Source organism: Maylandia zebra, linkage group LG17 (assembly GCF_041146795.1).
Source record: "Maylandia zebra isolate NMK-2024a linkage group LG17, Mzebra_GT3a, whole genome shotgun sequence".
Lineage (NCBI taxonomy): Eukaryota > Metazoa > Chordata > Actinopteri > Cichliformes > Cichlidae > Maylandia > Maylandia zebra.
The window spans coordinates 24,144,370-24,160,842 of record NC_135183.1 but is presented as its reverse complement, the minus strand read 5'-3'; the positions used below and the strand labels follow the sequence as shown (position 1 = coordinate 24,160,842).

Genomic DNA, 16,473 nt, shown 5'->3' with positions numbered 1-16,473 from the left:
TTTTGCAGTGTGGCTGCTAGTTCTGCTGTGAATATGAAAAGGTAGACAAAAGGCTCAAGTGTTCGCAGCATCTGTTAGTCATCTCACGGCTTTAGTCATCCGTGAAAGCTTTTGCTCTGCATCTGAATGAGCAAACATCACATTTGAATCCATGTGGTGTCTTTTCGCTTGTTTTTTTGTTTTTCTTTTTTTTGTTGTTGTAAAAAAAAAAAGAAAAAAGTGTTGACGGAGTGGCTATAATTGGGGCGGGGATCGTTGAAGCCAGAAGACTCAGTGACTCATAAGAAGCCATGACAGAGAGGTTTATATAGGGGGAGATTTCAGCGACCCACTTGGAATTAAGACTTGGAGTGAAACTGGATGTGTATGGGGTGTCGGGTCTGTGCTTGATCCGCTCTGACAGAGTGGTGTGTCAGATGCAGTTCTCTGAAAAGTACACAGATTGGAGATTACTTCCTCTGAGGCCGAAATTATCTCAAGTGTCACGTAACGGAGCTGGTGGGAGCCAAGAAGTGAAAGACAGCTGCATGAAATGTGAATGATAAAAATGAAGCTCAGAATTCAAGTGAAAGTAACAAGTACTGGCTGTGTTTTAGCAGAGAAAATACCATGTTTTAATTAAAGTCAAATCAAGTCTATATAATCACAATCACAATCCAATTAATTTAATTGTGCATTTATTTTTAATTGTTTTTCTTTCATCATTTCTTATTTGCGTTCATTGTTAGTTCATTTTAATGCTTTGTTTTGAAGAACTTTCTTCAAAACAAAATACACCTCAGGGGGTTTACACTGGCTAATTTGAATGTGCTGTATAAGGAGACCTGAGCTACATATACTGAGTGCTGTAGATGATTTGGTTAAGTACTCAAAAGCATTGCAGTCAGCCATCGAAAATGGTCTTGAATAGTTAGAACCAAATAGTTGCTTCACAAAGAAAGCAGTCTGGGGGTCAATAACAGAATAATACAGTTATTATTACCTGTTAAATCCAGGCCAACAACTGTTGATGAAATCTTACAATTCCCATCCCTTAATCCCATTTTTCTGTTTTGATTCGAGCGGCAGGTTCATTTTCACCTCTGTCTCACTGTTGAAGCTTCTGCCGGATGTACCTGCCATCCTAAAACCAATCTCAGACCAAACATATTGAAATATGTCGGTTCAGATATGTTAGCTTTCTTAACGCTTAAAAGCTATAAGCATTAACACTGGGAGAATATGCAGAAATAGACACCGTAGCTTGCTGTCTGTGGATGGTGTCCTGTTGTTTGCCTTGAAATTCTTGCATAGGTTTGCACTGGAAATTTTGGGAAGCCGATTTAATAAACCCCTACGCCTGATGTAAATCAGTCAGATAAATGGAAACTTTAAATAAAGTGGATCTGTCCAATGTTATGAAAACATGGAGGCGTTTTTCATAGGTAATCACCCCCGCTCACATACAAAAAAGAAAAATTCCTTGAAGGCCTTCGAAGTGGAGTTTTTCTCCTTATGACAGCAACGGCAACCTTGCTCTGAGAATGTGGCCGGATTCAAGCGTGTCGATCAAGCAGGCGACCACTCGACCCCCAAACTAGCCCTGATACTGATAATGGAAACAAGCAATGTAAAGAGAGATGGACTTTCAAAGCTTCTCAGGGACCTTTGGCAGTATGTATGGTAGATGAATCATCTTATAAAATGGGAAAAAGGTAAAAGAAGTTGAGTCATATGAGCAAAAATGTAGTCTTTTACATATATCAGACCATTCCTCTTCTGCATCTAAGACTGCTGCTTTTATGATGTTATTTTTTGTGTTGGTACTTCTTAGAAAGTTTATTTTAACTTTAAGTTGTTTTATTAAATATTGAATAAGTATTGAATGGATATTTTATTAAGAGTTTACTAATGAGAAACTAGCTAACTCATAAAGGACCCTGTAGGTGTTGGAAAACTCTACCATTGTCGTCTTGATTTAGACATTGCAGAATAATTTTTTGAGCAAATGACGTAACATCTGATTGGAGAGAGCCCACAAGCTCAGTACTTTAATCATTTAATCAGAAAATGTATATTAGAGCCTTTAACAGAACTTCAGTGAGTTATAACCCTAACCTTGTGCATAAAAAAAAAGGAATAAAATCAAATAATAATTCCAACTTGTGTTCTGTGTTTGGTTAAACCGAGCCATAGAGATTGTGTCTCCTGAGCGACTTTTCTGCTCGTGTAACCAAAACCATTATTTGGGTGAAGTACTGCGCGCCTCTTCAGCACCACGGAGAGCTCCCAGGACGGCAAGAACAAGAGTTTACACGGATCAGCGCAAATTATAGCCAAATTTATAATAGACATGCTTGTTTTCAAATAACACACAATCCCCATAGACCTCATTTATTTTAATCACAGGACCACGGTGTTCCCAAAATCTACTGAAGCGTTACTTGGACGTGGCAGTATGAATGGTGGGGAGATGGGGTGCACTGGCTTGGCCAGAGCCAGCAGTGATAATTATCTTGTGGGCTGTGGGAGGTGGAGGGGTTTTCTGTTGTTGCCTGGAGGTACCATTGCAACAGCTGTTTTGGTTCGGAGCCCTGCCTGCCAACGCTGGGCTCATCGTGGTCATGAATCTGTCTCCAAGTGTCAAGAACGGTAAGATGGTTGTTGCTGAGCTGAGAGTTTGAAGTGCTGCCAGTTATGCTACCTAGAGATGAGAAGAAGCTTTCAGAGAATTTATTTTACATTTACAAATTATTTAAAACCTCTGCTCAGTGGATCAGACGTGTTTTTTTTTTTAAACACATTGTGCGTGCATGCTGCAAAAGTCGTTTGCAGCACACACGTGTGTAAGCTTGGAAGCAACGAACATGATATCCTAACTTTACCCATCATATACCATCTTTCTATCTCTGCATTGCACTATCATGGCTGTAGTCTTTATTATTCAGGAGCGATTTCAACCCGGTTCCTTGACATGACTGCATCTGATCCCAATCTACAGGCGTGATGCTCACAGGTGTAGCAATCTTAACAAAAGTAACCGGCTTATTTGCCAAGTCTGTGACATGTGTAGGTTTCTGCTGGTTAAACCCAATAGAAGCTGTGCTTTACCACAATTGAGCTATGATTAGATATAAAGCAGCAGACAGAAATACATCTGTCTCTCCTCGCTTCCTTCCTCCTGGCCTCTTACTCTGTCCCAATTGAGTGGCACGGTGATAACTGCATATTTGCAAATGAGAGAGCTTCTCCCATATGAGGAAATCAAAACCTGTGCTTGTCAGAGACAGCTGACGGCACGAACGATAAGCTGAAAGAGTGTTGGTCACAAGTCCTGTTTATTTCAGTGTCACCCTCACAGTGTAATCTGTCAAGGTGCCACCACTGTCAATGAGTTCAGTCTCACTTTTCAATCCAACCTGGCACTGTGGAGTATGATTTAACGGGGCTGTTGTGTTAAATGATAACATCAGTGAGATCTGACAGCTCACTCCAGTACAATGGAAGAAATCACGGAAAACTATAGCATCTTTTATTTTTGAGGCCTTCTAGCTAACCCTTAAAGAGGGTTTGCTCGGTGTTCATTGGGTGACAGAGCTTAATTATAATTTTCTGACAATTATTGAGCTAGTTAGACATTGGAAAGTGTGCTGTTTTTCAAACAAAGTGTGTGGGTGGAAATGTTGTGAGAGGCTGTAGGCGTATGAAAGGATGCCCAGTGGGGGGAAAAGGCTTTCTAATGGGCAGAAAGGGAGAGAAAAGATAAGAATGCATGGAAAACGACACCATGAGGAGATACATAAATTAAGGGAAGAGTAAAAACGCTCCTGTGAATGCTAGGAAATGAAGCACGGTATCGTAATCATCCGAATCACTTTTTATTCTCCTCCAGTGTGCTGCTGTGATCGGCTCACATCTGTTTGAGTTGGTAGATCGGTGACACTTGGGCTGTTATTTCTGAAGTTGAAGTATTTGTCACCTTCTAATCACACTCTCACATCACTCTGTGACACCTTTATCAGATTAGGAACCTGTCACTTTTTGTAAGTGCGCGCGTGATTGTGTGTGTATTAACAAGCAGGGGGGGTTTAGACATCCTGTGACTCAAACGTGGAATCAGACCACCAATCTGTCGAAAGTGTCAACTAGATTCAAGACGTGGGTGCATGTGAAGAAGACGGCCTGATTTATTCCATCAATCAACAGAATTCTGATATTTGGCGACCCGGAATTCACCCGCTTCACGGAGCACGCACTGGACTTAGATAGTGTGTAATTTAGCCTGTTGGCTCAAAATGTCAAAGTTGAAAGTGGCACATGAGATCCGTTTTCATCAAAGCACCAGATAAGATAAGGCAGTTCAGATTTTTATTTTCCCTGAAGATGTCAGAGCAAATTAAAAAAGAAAAATCCTGGCGCTGAGGGAAAACTTTGAGTCTACCAGCTTCCCTTTAACACACAATTTAGCTGAAATACCTCCTCATTCTCATTTGAATTTGATCTTTTTTTCCCCCCAAGTGACAAATCAGATGAGACAGCTCCTGTTCACCTCTTACTCACCGGCTGCTTCACCATTTCTTGTTTCAGCTAATCCACAGCTCTGTCATCAGTAAGCCGCACTCCAAACAGAATTTAAAAGGTCAGTTTGGAAAGAACCCTTCAAGGGATGTCTGTTTGAGAACAACAGTAACACCTTTGGAAAGGTGCCTTTTATGACATGGAAAAAGGCAGCAGTGACAAATAAGGAAGCGCAGCAGCTCTATTGGCTATCTGTAACCACAGAAACTACTAAGAAGCCATGATGTATGGAAATCAAGACTGCTGCGATGAACATTATTTAAAATGTGGGGACTTAAAGTGATAACTCTCAGCACTGACATGATTTTTTGGGTGACTTCATGTCATAGCCCCCTGATTATTTTCCTGTCATTTGTTGTATGTGTGACTGAGCCCTGAGGATAGGCAAGGTGTTAAAGGCAGAGGCATGAAAGAGAGCAAAAGGAAGAAGAAAAAAATGAAGCTGGAGGGTGGAAGCTAAGTAAAGTCAAGGCTAGGGAGCATTTGTTGTGAGTCGTTCCTACTCTGAGCTAAGAGCTGAGCAGTCTAATCTGTCTAATAACAAAAATGAAGATGTCAAAAACGGGGAAATTTGGGATCAAAATAAAACGAGAACTAGCACAAAAGATTGGTGGGGGATAAAAAATAGTCGTTCCCTCGTGTGAGGTGTAATTGATACACTGAAGCATGCAGTTTTCCAGTGTATCTGGTAGTGACTCTTAACAGTGTCACTTGATGACATCTCAAATGAGTGAGGGAAGAATAAACAGAAGTTAATTAACTCTATTAAATTAATTGCTCCTTAATGACAAACCTCCTGCTTTTTCCCATTTTCTTGTATTGTGATGTGATCTTCTTGTGGTTTAATGATTATATTGTTACTCTAGGTTCTTCATAGCATGTTTAACTACAGCCTTCCTTCACCCGATCACATGAATTCATATACATGCGTAGAACCTCGTCTAAGATTCGCACACACAAACACACTCAAACTTAGGGTTCAGGATCTTGTCCAAAGATACTTCAGCTTGCAGACTCGGGGAGCCAGCAATCAATCCACCAACCTTTGTTGCAGTAAACAACTTTAAATTCTCTGTATTTGTTTTTTAAAAACCTGTTTAGATAGGAAAATGGTTTGAAATGAAGGTTCATGATTTATATGTTATAGTTTACTGATTTTGAATAGCATGGATAGCATTTAAAAATCTCCAGGATCATAATGCCACTAGCACAGATCTCCTTTGAGCATTCTGCATTTAAAATGGTGTGTTTACTGAGAGTTGAATGAGGAAATGTCTTAAACATACATGTCAAAAGCTCATGTCCATTCCCCATTACAACTGGTTAAGCAACCAGTTACTCAGTGACACCACATCATTTGGTTGTTAGCATATTTGCCTCACGGCAGGAGGGTTCAAGGCTTGTCAAGGTTGCCCTGTTCCACTGGGAGCTGTTTTCCTACCAATAATTCTCCATATTGCCCTTGACCAAAGCACTGATTTTGGTCAAGGGCAAGATTTTTTTTTCCTTAGTAAATACCCACTGCTGCAAATATTAAAGATGGGTTAAACTGTGAGAATGAATTTCACTGCATAGTTAATAAAGCATTTCTTCTTCTAGTGGAAGGCCAAAGACTCACTGACTCCTGAGTCTTATGTTTCTTATATTAACCAGTTTTCATGTGTGGTCATAGTCTATGCACATCTTAACACCAATCTACATAAATAAACATATTTAAAAAACACTTAACCATTAGGAGATTAGGTGTACAACCCCACCTTACACACAATAAGCCAAGCCACACAGACACATTTTCTATGACTCACCTACCAGTAGTCGCACCGTGGCCCCTGGCCTAGCTTCCTACATCAAACTGATTCCAACAGACATAACTCCCCAGGCACCTCTGTATTAGCCCCGGTCCTCAACCACCTCCGTGCTCCCTCCTCCAGACTTGGAGCCAACGAAGCACGCAACCGGGGCTAAGGGTTGCTAAATGTAGGAAGGGGGTTTTCAAGCTCCTTCAAACCGTGTCTGTCATTGTGATTTAAACCCCCACATGTGATCCCTCTAGTTTGTCTAGTAAATGCGGGGGCAGTGACAGAGTGGACCAGCAAAAATCCCCAACAGTACAAGAGTAACTTTTGAGCAATGACCATGTGCTCCACAAACGGAGGCTAGGTGTTGAAATAAAACTTCAACACGTATACAAGAGTGTATACAAGCTCTTCCAGTCAGTTACTCAGTGGACGTGGTTGTTCGAGTTTATCAAACCTTTTAGCAGCCCAGCAGATTGGAGTTAATCAAGTACTGTCTTGTAACTGAAAGTTAAAGCAAATTAAAAAGTTCATGTAATCACATTGTGTCTCCATAGCATTCGCCTATAATTCCAACGTGTTGCAGGTAAAAGCAGCAGATCTTTGCAGGTGAAGGACATTTAACCACAACAGACATTTTTTTTAAATCTGAAAAGAACTATCCACTATTAATGGGCACCATAATCTCTTTGATTAGTTTGAAGGCTTTTGTAAAATGGCTGTTTGCATTTTTAATTGGCTGAGCCTTGATTTAAATCAATGGACCATAATTCTAGTCTGGTATCAGGACCTAAATCCAACATCCCTCTGAGTTTTACAACCCGTTACTCTGCTCTTAAGTCCCAGGCCTCTCATTTACCCCCTGGCTGGCAGACCCATTTACCAGGAGTGTACCTCGTTGCAATGTTTGTCATATAAGTAGACCGAACATATCGTCCAACAACTCAGGGAGTGTGCCGTACGTACACAGCATAAAGAACAAGAGCAAATGATAAGAGCTGCTCAGATCTGGGACCCTGGAGTCCTTCTCTTTTGCAGACAACAAGGCTGCTTTTTCTAACTTTCCTTAGCGCTTTGGAGGCAGTAATTGAAAATGGGGGAATCTTTGTGCACTGGCTTAATAGAGCTGTCCAACCCTGGCTGCAAAGCAGGGTTAATAACGTTTTCCAGTTCCATTACCCCCTGAGATTGGCTTCAGGTGAGTAAAGAGGGTGCTCTGGACAAGGGGATGTGGCCACCGGGCCTTCTCAACCTCATCTTATCTCTGCTCACTGCAGGCAGCTCACCCGACAATCATTTACATGACCGATTATATACAGAAAAGACCCCTCCCACCCAGTGTGTATATGTGTGACTGTCTGGAAATACTATCCTATAATAAATGAGCACCTAGCAGATGGTAGTGGATACTTGACTGACAGCCAGTAATTAACGTGCCAGTTCACTAACTTATCCACTTTACCAATGTTGAGGTGGGCTGCTAGGTTTTTGTACATGCAAATATCAGTGTGGTGCTGCTTCTTAAGTTTTAATTTTTAAGTTCTTGGTTGTTTATTGGCTGAAGTACTTTGATATTTGACGTGTTATTGCCACTCCATAAAACTGAGGGATTTTTTTTTGTTCTTGTGAAACAGTAATGACACTTTTTCTTTTACAGCCCTTGATTTTTCTTTGTGATTTTCTTTGATGGAGAGTGAATATAGACTGAGAGAAATAGACAGCACAGTGGGAGTTTGAGTTCTGCTGACTTTGAAATTGTATGCATGAAATGTTCATTTTCTACTGGAATGAATAGACTGAGTAGAAACATTTATATGCACAAAGCAAGCCAGCTCCTGGTTATAATGTCCCGAAGGTCTTTCTTCCTTAACTGTGAATTGAACTGGCTGGTTGTCAATAAGGAACCGCTTAAGAAATACCGACCAAATATACTGACCAGGCAGCAGCAGATATAAGCAGAAGAGCTGATCCCTATTTTAAGTAAAAAGAGTTACAATTCCAGTATTTCTACAGTGGCCAATAGTAACTACACAAGTCTCTAGCAAGCTAATGTAATAAGAGAACTGAGAAGAAGTGGTATGAAGGCTGTCACAGGAAAAGACGGGATTATTGTTCATTTATTTCTAGCTTTCAGTCTGCTGTGTTATGACTTGGACTAACTGCAGTAACTCTCAGACACATTGGAGAAGGTTTGCAAATAATTGCTGATGAATTTATAAACACAAACAGATTGCTGACACTTTGCAAAATATCTGAGCCACCTGGTTATATCCTGGTTATATTCTGCATCAAAGCAAGGTTGCCGAACACCTATGTGATTTTGCAGTAAACCACTTTCCTGGATTAATTTCTGTTTCAAAAGTTACAAGGTTCTGGATATTCTCTGATGTAAGTTGTTTATCCAAATTTCTGTTTAATGTGAATCTGCGTGTACAGCAACTTATTTATAATTTTGACCAATTTGATGATAAACAACTTGTTAATTGTGCTGAACTGAAGAAAATGTAGTGACGCATTTCTGAATTGCACCGAGTCTCATTTTAGTCATTATGCCTGTTAAATAAAAACAAATAAAAATCAAGATTTCATTTTGCCACGTGTTGGACATCATCGATATATCGATTTTAGAAACAAAGTTTCAGACTTTAATAAACAAAATATCTCTTATATGACTGAAGAAACTTTAAAAGTAAAGTGTAGCACTTTCTTTTTGCTTTTAAGAAATTATTGATATATTTTTATGAAAAGTAGTTTGTCTTCGCCCTGAGCAAGGTTACTTAAGTAACCAAGGTAAAGTTTTAGCTATTCTTTAAAAATACTTTCAAGCCTTACTGCCATTTACCAACATGGCATTGATGACTAATTCGAGACCTTGCATTGCTAAATGCTATATAATACTGATGTCAAGAGAAAAAAATTCATTCATTCAATAATGAGTCATAACAGCAGGATCATAAAATTTCATCTTTAAAGCAAGGCTGTACGGATCCGTTTGCCGACATTCTCCATGTTCTTCTTGTTGCTACAGTCCTATTGACACAAGAAGACCTTCACTAGTGGCACTAATGGCTTTCCTTTCCCATCAGTTTTACATCCTTCTATCTGCAATTCAAACTTGTATGACTAAATCCGTGTCCATTTGAAATGTGTTGAAGGCCTAAATGAACCACAAAACTAAGTGAAACAACCATCAGTATCGCCATTGGCAAAATTCATTTAACCATTGTTATCAACCTTACAATTTCACAATCATGCATCCCTACTTTAAAGCTTTGAATTGCTTAAAAACTTAATTTGCTAAATATCTCCCCAGCTCAAAATAATGGTCTTAATTGGTTGATGCAGCAATTTATTATGCATGCAAACACAAGCTTTAATTAGATTTTTTTTCCTGTGTCATTTATTGTAATTGCACAGTTAGCACTCCCTTTGGATCAAAACAAGTGTCCTTGCTATGATTATTAGTTTATTCAGATCTGTAAAGCAGTCGCTGAGTGTCGTCCTGAGGATTGCTTTGAACAGCAGGAATTCCCATGCTTTAATCAAATCTGTGACTGGTTTGAAACCTCCGAGCAACCGTTCACTGGTAAATGACTAAGTCTGCCACGCTTAGTGAAGACATATAATATGATTTCATTAACATTGTTATAAAATAAATCCAAATTAAAAGTTGTGCAGTCTTCTTTGATTCAGAGCCGATTACAGTGTTTAAAATAATGATTATGCAAACAGTTTGTTTATGTTGTTTTTCTGTTATTATATTTATACCTCCATTTGTACCAAGAAACTAAAGAAATATAATATATGATTATGAAAAGGAAGGTATTTTTCAAAAAGCTTTTCAAATCTTCATCATAAAGGCTTCGAGTACGTATTTAGCTGGTGGAAAATTTATGTTAAATAAGAGCAAATTTTTGGCTACAAACTACAAAAATGTTCTCCTAATAGAAAATGTTAATGCCTTGCTGTAGTGTTGTGAACCCTTTGGTAGCTAGCAGATTGCTGTGGTCGCCTGTAGTTTGCCTGAAGATGCCAACTTGTGTGCAAATACTTACCAACACAAGTGAAACTTGAGAAAGTGTCTGCAGTCAAAGTAAAGGCTGTCTTATTGCTACAACCAACACACGACAAAAGGTGGGGCTTTTACTTTGAAGGCGAATGATCTCCATTTCCAGTTTGGGTTACACATTTTCTGCTTGGTGAGGATTCAGCAAGTGCTTACAAAGAACATAGCACTTCTAACTAACTGATCAAAGCAATCGCAAGGAGGACACTCACATGCCTCTTTGCAACTGATATTACCTAGCGACAAAAAACATTTGCCGACCAACAATACACATTTTTCCCTGGCTTGCGGGGGTTGATCACAAACCTCAAGGCCTGTGTGACCCATTCTTTAGTTTACAAAACATTCAGATTGAGATGTGAGGCTTGTTAATTCTGTATTATAAGGTACATAATGCACATATTGTATTTATCAAGACAACAGCGATCATTTCTGCACTCATGTATTAAATTTATATAAATTATGCTGTCATAGAGCAACAGGCACATCAATATCTGCCAATTCTCAGACAATTTACTTTGAGGACTGAATCATAATATCGACAAAAAGACTGTGCGCCGTGCTCTCCGTACTGTTCTGTACTTTCCTGTGTGAACTGTGAATAATATCGAATCTGATGGCACCATTAGACCTGAGTTTGGCTGGTTTTTCACTTCCCTTAAACAGCATGAGCTGTAACACCCAGCACAGTGAGGAAACCTGCCAAAGCTAGACCCAGTGGGGAGCAGACCATTCCACATGACACCAACATGCTGTCCAAATCTTCTGAAGAAGGGCTCGCAAACATCTCTGTAGTCACTGTGTTTAGTAGTAATCCGTTCCATCATCTTCATTTTGCCTTTGATCTTTTTTTTATGTTATGTTATGTTAAATGCTTATTATAATCCATCTTAAGGAGGCAGGAATCCATTAGCGCAGGCTTTAAGAGAGGAAGGAGAACATGAAAGCATGATGAAGAAGCTCGCAGGGCTGATAGAGGGAGTTGGGGAGCAAGGGAGCTGACCCAGTTAGCAAAGGAGAGAGAGAGAGAGGTGATAGGAGGGAGCAGTGTGCCAGCATCACAACTGTGGTTGGGGACCTGCTGGGCCATCTGGCGGCCCTGTAATTGGGTTGGGGTTTTACACCTGAGCGGTACACCTCTAAAGAGATGGCTGAGTCAAAAAAGAAGAAGAAAAAAAAAAACAAGCAGCATATTGTGTCCTGGTGGGAGTGACAGATAAAGTTGAGAAAAGGTTAGAGCAATTGCTACAGTAGTATCTTCTAAGTGTTTCTTTTTTCTCTCCTTGAATTTGAATTAGCTCTTTCGGCTTGCTTTCACCACAGCTTACAAGATGGAAAGATTTACACGTCATCACTGGGTTGGAAAGGACAAGCTGCAGTGTGACTGTAAAAGGAAAGTACAGCTATTTTGTTCAAAAACAAGAACATTATTTAATGCTGTTTACCGAGCGAGATGTAATAGCGACGGGACGGACATCAACTTTGCGTTGAAATGGAGCTACAGTTTGATTACATCGCGATGACAGCCCTCTGAGAAGGAAAAAGGTCAACACTCTCTGGTTCTCTGTAAAGATAAATAAGCTCGTTTCCACTCTAAATGAGACTGGGTTTCGCTGGGACCTCCTGCTGTGAAGATAGTACGGAAGTTGTCATCTTATGCTTGAATGGGCAGGAAGTCATTAAGACACTAATATGAGCTGAATTAATGTTTCACTTTTGCTCGCGATGTGATGGCTGATGTGAGAGGCATAACAGACGCCATGGGTGGTCCTCCACACGCACTGCTCGTATTTGGTCAACTTTTCATGTGACATTTTGGACTGAGAAGCATCGCTCTCACAAGAGCCGACAGAAAATTGTGTAAAATCAAAGCTCGGAGCGTTATTTCATTCGGATGCGTGTCTCTTTCTGGATATTTGAAAGGTTTCTAATTAATTATAATGGCGTCATTTACATAAAAATCTGCACCTACTGTCTGCCAAATACCTCAGGGTAATTATTATTACCTAAGAAAAAGACCCTGTCAGGCGTGCACCTCTTTTCATTAATCTGATGACATTTGAACGTTCAGCTTCATGTCTGAATGAGCACTCTTACTACTTCTCCCTAAAATTTGCAGCAGTGCTCCTGCTAGGTTGGACTTCACAGGAATTACTTACTAGATGTGCCAAATATCATCTATTTAGAATGATTTTTGTTATAAATGCTGAAGAATCTAGACAAAAAGATCAGATTATGAAGGGGTTTTTTTAATCCTCAGGTGGGAATAATATTTCAAAATAAATGATGTAGGACTGTGGTGGTGTTGAAGAAGAGCTAGCAAGAGATTTGACACCGAAATGGAGATTTCCTCCGGTGTACTCAGCGCTGAGATACAATGTCAGGTCTCTGAGGAACTACCACTCACAAGCAATGGGTCTCTTGGGTTTCTGTGTGCAGCTCTTAAATCTAGCTCAACACAACAAAAAGGGGGGAAAACACCACTTTGTGGAGCTACTGGGCAATTATGTTTTACAAGTCATTTATTTATTGAGTTGAATACTTACTTAGGCTAGAATTTTTAAAATGGAGTGGGGAAAAGGGGGACCCAGAGGGCGGTACGTGAGAAATCAGAAATCAATACCAAACAAAACTGTCTTTGACCAAAAAGTTTGGAAACTCGGCAAGTTCAAAGGGTTTTAATTATGGCAGACCTCCTGCCTTTATACTCAGAAGCTTAAAGCCTCGTCCACACAAGAAGAGATTTGCTCATCTTGCATTGATTTGTCGCTGACAGTTGGTCGCTAGGTATCCCGCTAATGTCTTTAATACCCAGTCATATGTCAATCAACAATACCCCAAACTTATCACTGGTAGTCGTCTAAATCAATCTTCTTTGAGATGAAAAAATTTAACTCAGGATCTGCCAACTTTGCATGCCAACAGTATTTCACCCATTGATTTACTGAAGTTCACCTTTGCAAAGTAAAAGAAATCAAGAATATTATATTATTTAACTCATCTATATTGACAATGATGCACTGAGGAGGGTACTCCCTCCACTCTACCCAAGCCTTCCCCTTAATTTCCTCCTGTTGTTGCAATAAATTAGCAACACCATAAAATTTGTCAAAATAAAAAGTCAAAAACACCCCTCAGAAAGACGTCTGCTTATTCGATCTACAGATAACAAAATTACGAATGTCTCATGTAGTTCACAGAGAAACAGGATTGTTTAGAATCCCCCTTTTCCTAATTATCTTTCTTTTCAAAACTGTGTTGCCTTTTCACTTTTTCAAATCCAGAGATTTCATTGGAAGTTGCAGTAGACGGAGGCTAACTAAACTAAAACTTCAGTAGCGTAGTTACTCTTTACCAGAATCAGTGCTAACGATTCCTGTTGGCTGCAGTGCAACAAATATATTTTGAGTTATGTCAAAGGCTGATGCCTGAAATGGCTCTCTCTGACACTGTAGCGGGGATCTCTGAAGGTTACGGTAAAAGTGATCTACGTGGCACTTTTACAGCTTTTTATGGTTATTATATATTCCACCGCTGACAAGGACTAAAGTAAATCTCCCTGAATTACACATCCCTGTGCAATCATGGTGATACATCATGCATGTTTTGCTGTCTCACACATGAGCCATAGAGCTCACTTAGAAACACTATGTTCTTCTCAGGCCATGGTCAGGTCTTTTTCGATAGATGCCTCCCACACGCACTCATCATTGTTCTCCCTAAAAGTCCTCGCCTGCGTTGAAGTATCTGTGTCATTGCCAAGCAGGCATCTCAGCGGATCAGCCCCCACATTCACCTTGCAACATTTCAAAGAGAGACCAAAGGGAGGCTGAGCGAACATGGACATGTGTAGGCGGCCGTGTAACCAAGGAGGACGTTGAGAGGGCGGACGTAACCAATGGCTGTTTTTTTGTTTTGTTTTGAGGGTCTTTTTAAGGCTCATTGTCGCATTTTACTGAAATTAAAAGATCTGATATGAATCTTGTTCTTGCTTTGATTGCAGATTATCTTTTACTAGTCACTCTATTTTTTGTTTTTTTCTGCAGCAGCTGGCCTCATGACACCTCTCAAAAATATCTGATGATAGAGAAAGATGCTGTTAAAGACGTGTTAGTCAAGTGTTAAAAACAGAGCTGGAGAGTGCAGCGATATCATGCTTTTTGCAGTATGTTGGGAACCAGCAGCTGGCAAACATGTAGTGATTGTGAACGCAACACCGCGCTAACAAAGTACAGGTGCTTTTTATTCATATTTATTGAGAACAAAGGGGGTTTGAGCTTAATTAAACCAACCAGACCCCATTAAAGGTGTGTTAGCCTTGCAGCCATTGCTCTTATGCCACCTGTTGACAGAGTTGTCAGCATCGCGTTTGAAGATTAAACCCTAAAAGATCCACTTGATGACTCTGAAATACAACTGAAGCAAATTCAAGTACCTGCTGTTTTATCAAAGAAGACGAGGTGAAGATAAATAGCAACCATCTCTAGCTATTACTTAAATGTAGAGCAGAGGTGTTGAACTCATTTTAGTTCATGGGCACATACCTAATTTGATCTCAAGTGGGCCAGACGAGAATATGAATAATTTGATCTGAATTTCTTCCTTTTTAATGAACCATCTACTCAGAAAACAAAAGATGATCAGCCTGAGATTTTTTACCTCACTCTCCGTTTCAAATATCGTTACACACACACTAAAATCCATGTTCCCATTGGCCTTCTTCAGATTCTTACACTATTCAGAGTACTTTAACAATCTCACCAACCCAGATCTCCTCCAGTGCGTCGGTGACCTTCACTTCAGTTCCTAAGATTGCCCCGCTCTCTCTCAAACAAAGTAAAGGTAACACTTACTAATCACGGCTTCTTGCCGATGCCTTCTTTGGGGTTCTTTCTAGCCTGGACGCTGTTTGTTGATCCCCACTTTCCTCTTTACTTACTCCATCCACCCTTATCCTTCAATAAAGGTTGTTTAATTTAATTGAGGATGTGGACCCTGCTGGTGGAAAAGGCCACACAATTCAAACTTCAGGGACTGATGAAAAGAACAGTTCAGTGAAGGAATTGTAAAGGAATTAACTTGGTGTTAATTCCTTTACAAGCACATCTACATGTTTAAACCTTCAAATAACCCATGCAATGTACGCAGGACTTCTAGCCACAGCTATTTTGAAGACTTTAAAGTATAAAAATCCAATACAAACATGCAGGCTATCAATTTAAAACCCCTGACAAACAATCACTGCAGATGGGATGTGACAAACAGTGGCTGTTAGCTTACAAGCTCAATATAAGTTTATTTTTTAAAATAAACAACAGAACATTTATTATCGATGTTCAGTTAGCAGCCAAAAACCTTTCTGTTATCAGCCACTCACTCCTGTTAGCGTATCTACCTAACCACTGTTATCAGCAGCACTCACCCCATTATAAACAAAACAAAAAAAATCTATTATATAATTGGTCAGAGATACTTTATGCAATCAGATGCCCTGTTATTTCACTATATAACAGTTGTATTTCAGGACAGAGCCCTGTAATCAGTGACACTTGCCCTGTTTTATCCCCCAAAAGGCAGACCTTCTTTGCTTTTCCCTCATATCTCTCCTTACTTTGAACAGCAACCCATCCCAATGCTTCTGGCAAGCTAGCCCCATAATAAGATCCCTCATTGGCTACTTTTGGTGAACACCACCAGTTGTAATCCTGGGTGAGCCCAAAGCACTGTAGTAGTCAGCAGGTATTTTTTCCCCTAGTTTATTTTTCCAAGAATGTTTAAAACACCCCGTCGTCTCACTCACAGACTCTACCTCTGTGCCGAACCAGCGGCGTATTGGGTTCTTACTACCAATCAGCTCAGCCTGCTGAGTGACGGTTGCTCTGATGTTAATTGTCCCAGCTGGTTGCGGAGCTACTGGCCAAACTAGCTGGCCACCATGGGGCTTGCCGCTGCCTGAGCTTTCATTGTTCTCTGCTTCATTTCCTTAGTGGCAGATTTAGTGGTTTTAAAATAAAAGTAGATTTTAGTCTTAGGGCCCTTGCAGGCATACTGTGT

The 16,473-nt window shown here is 40.0% G+C and overlaps 1 protein-coding gene across 6 annotated transcripts in view; it reads left to right on the top strand.

Annotated features, from left to right (window-relative positions):
* The window catches only part of syt1a (synaptotagmin Ia), a 218,432-nt gene that overhangs the window by 129,364 nt on the left and 72,595 nt on the right, over positions 1–16,473 (top strand). The window lies entirely within an intron of this gene.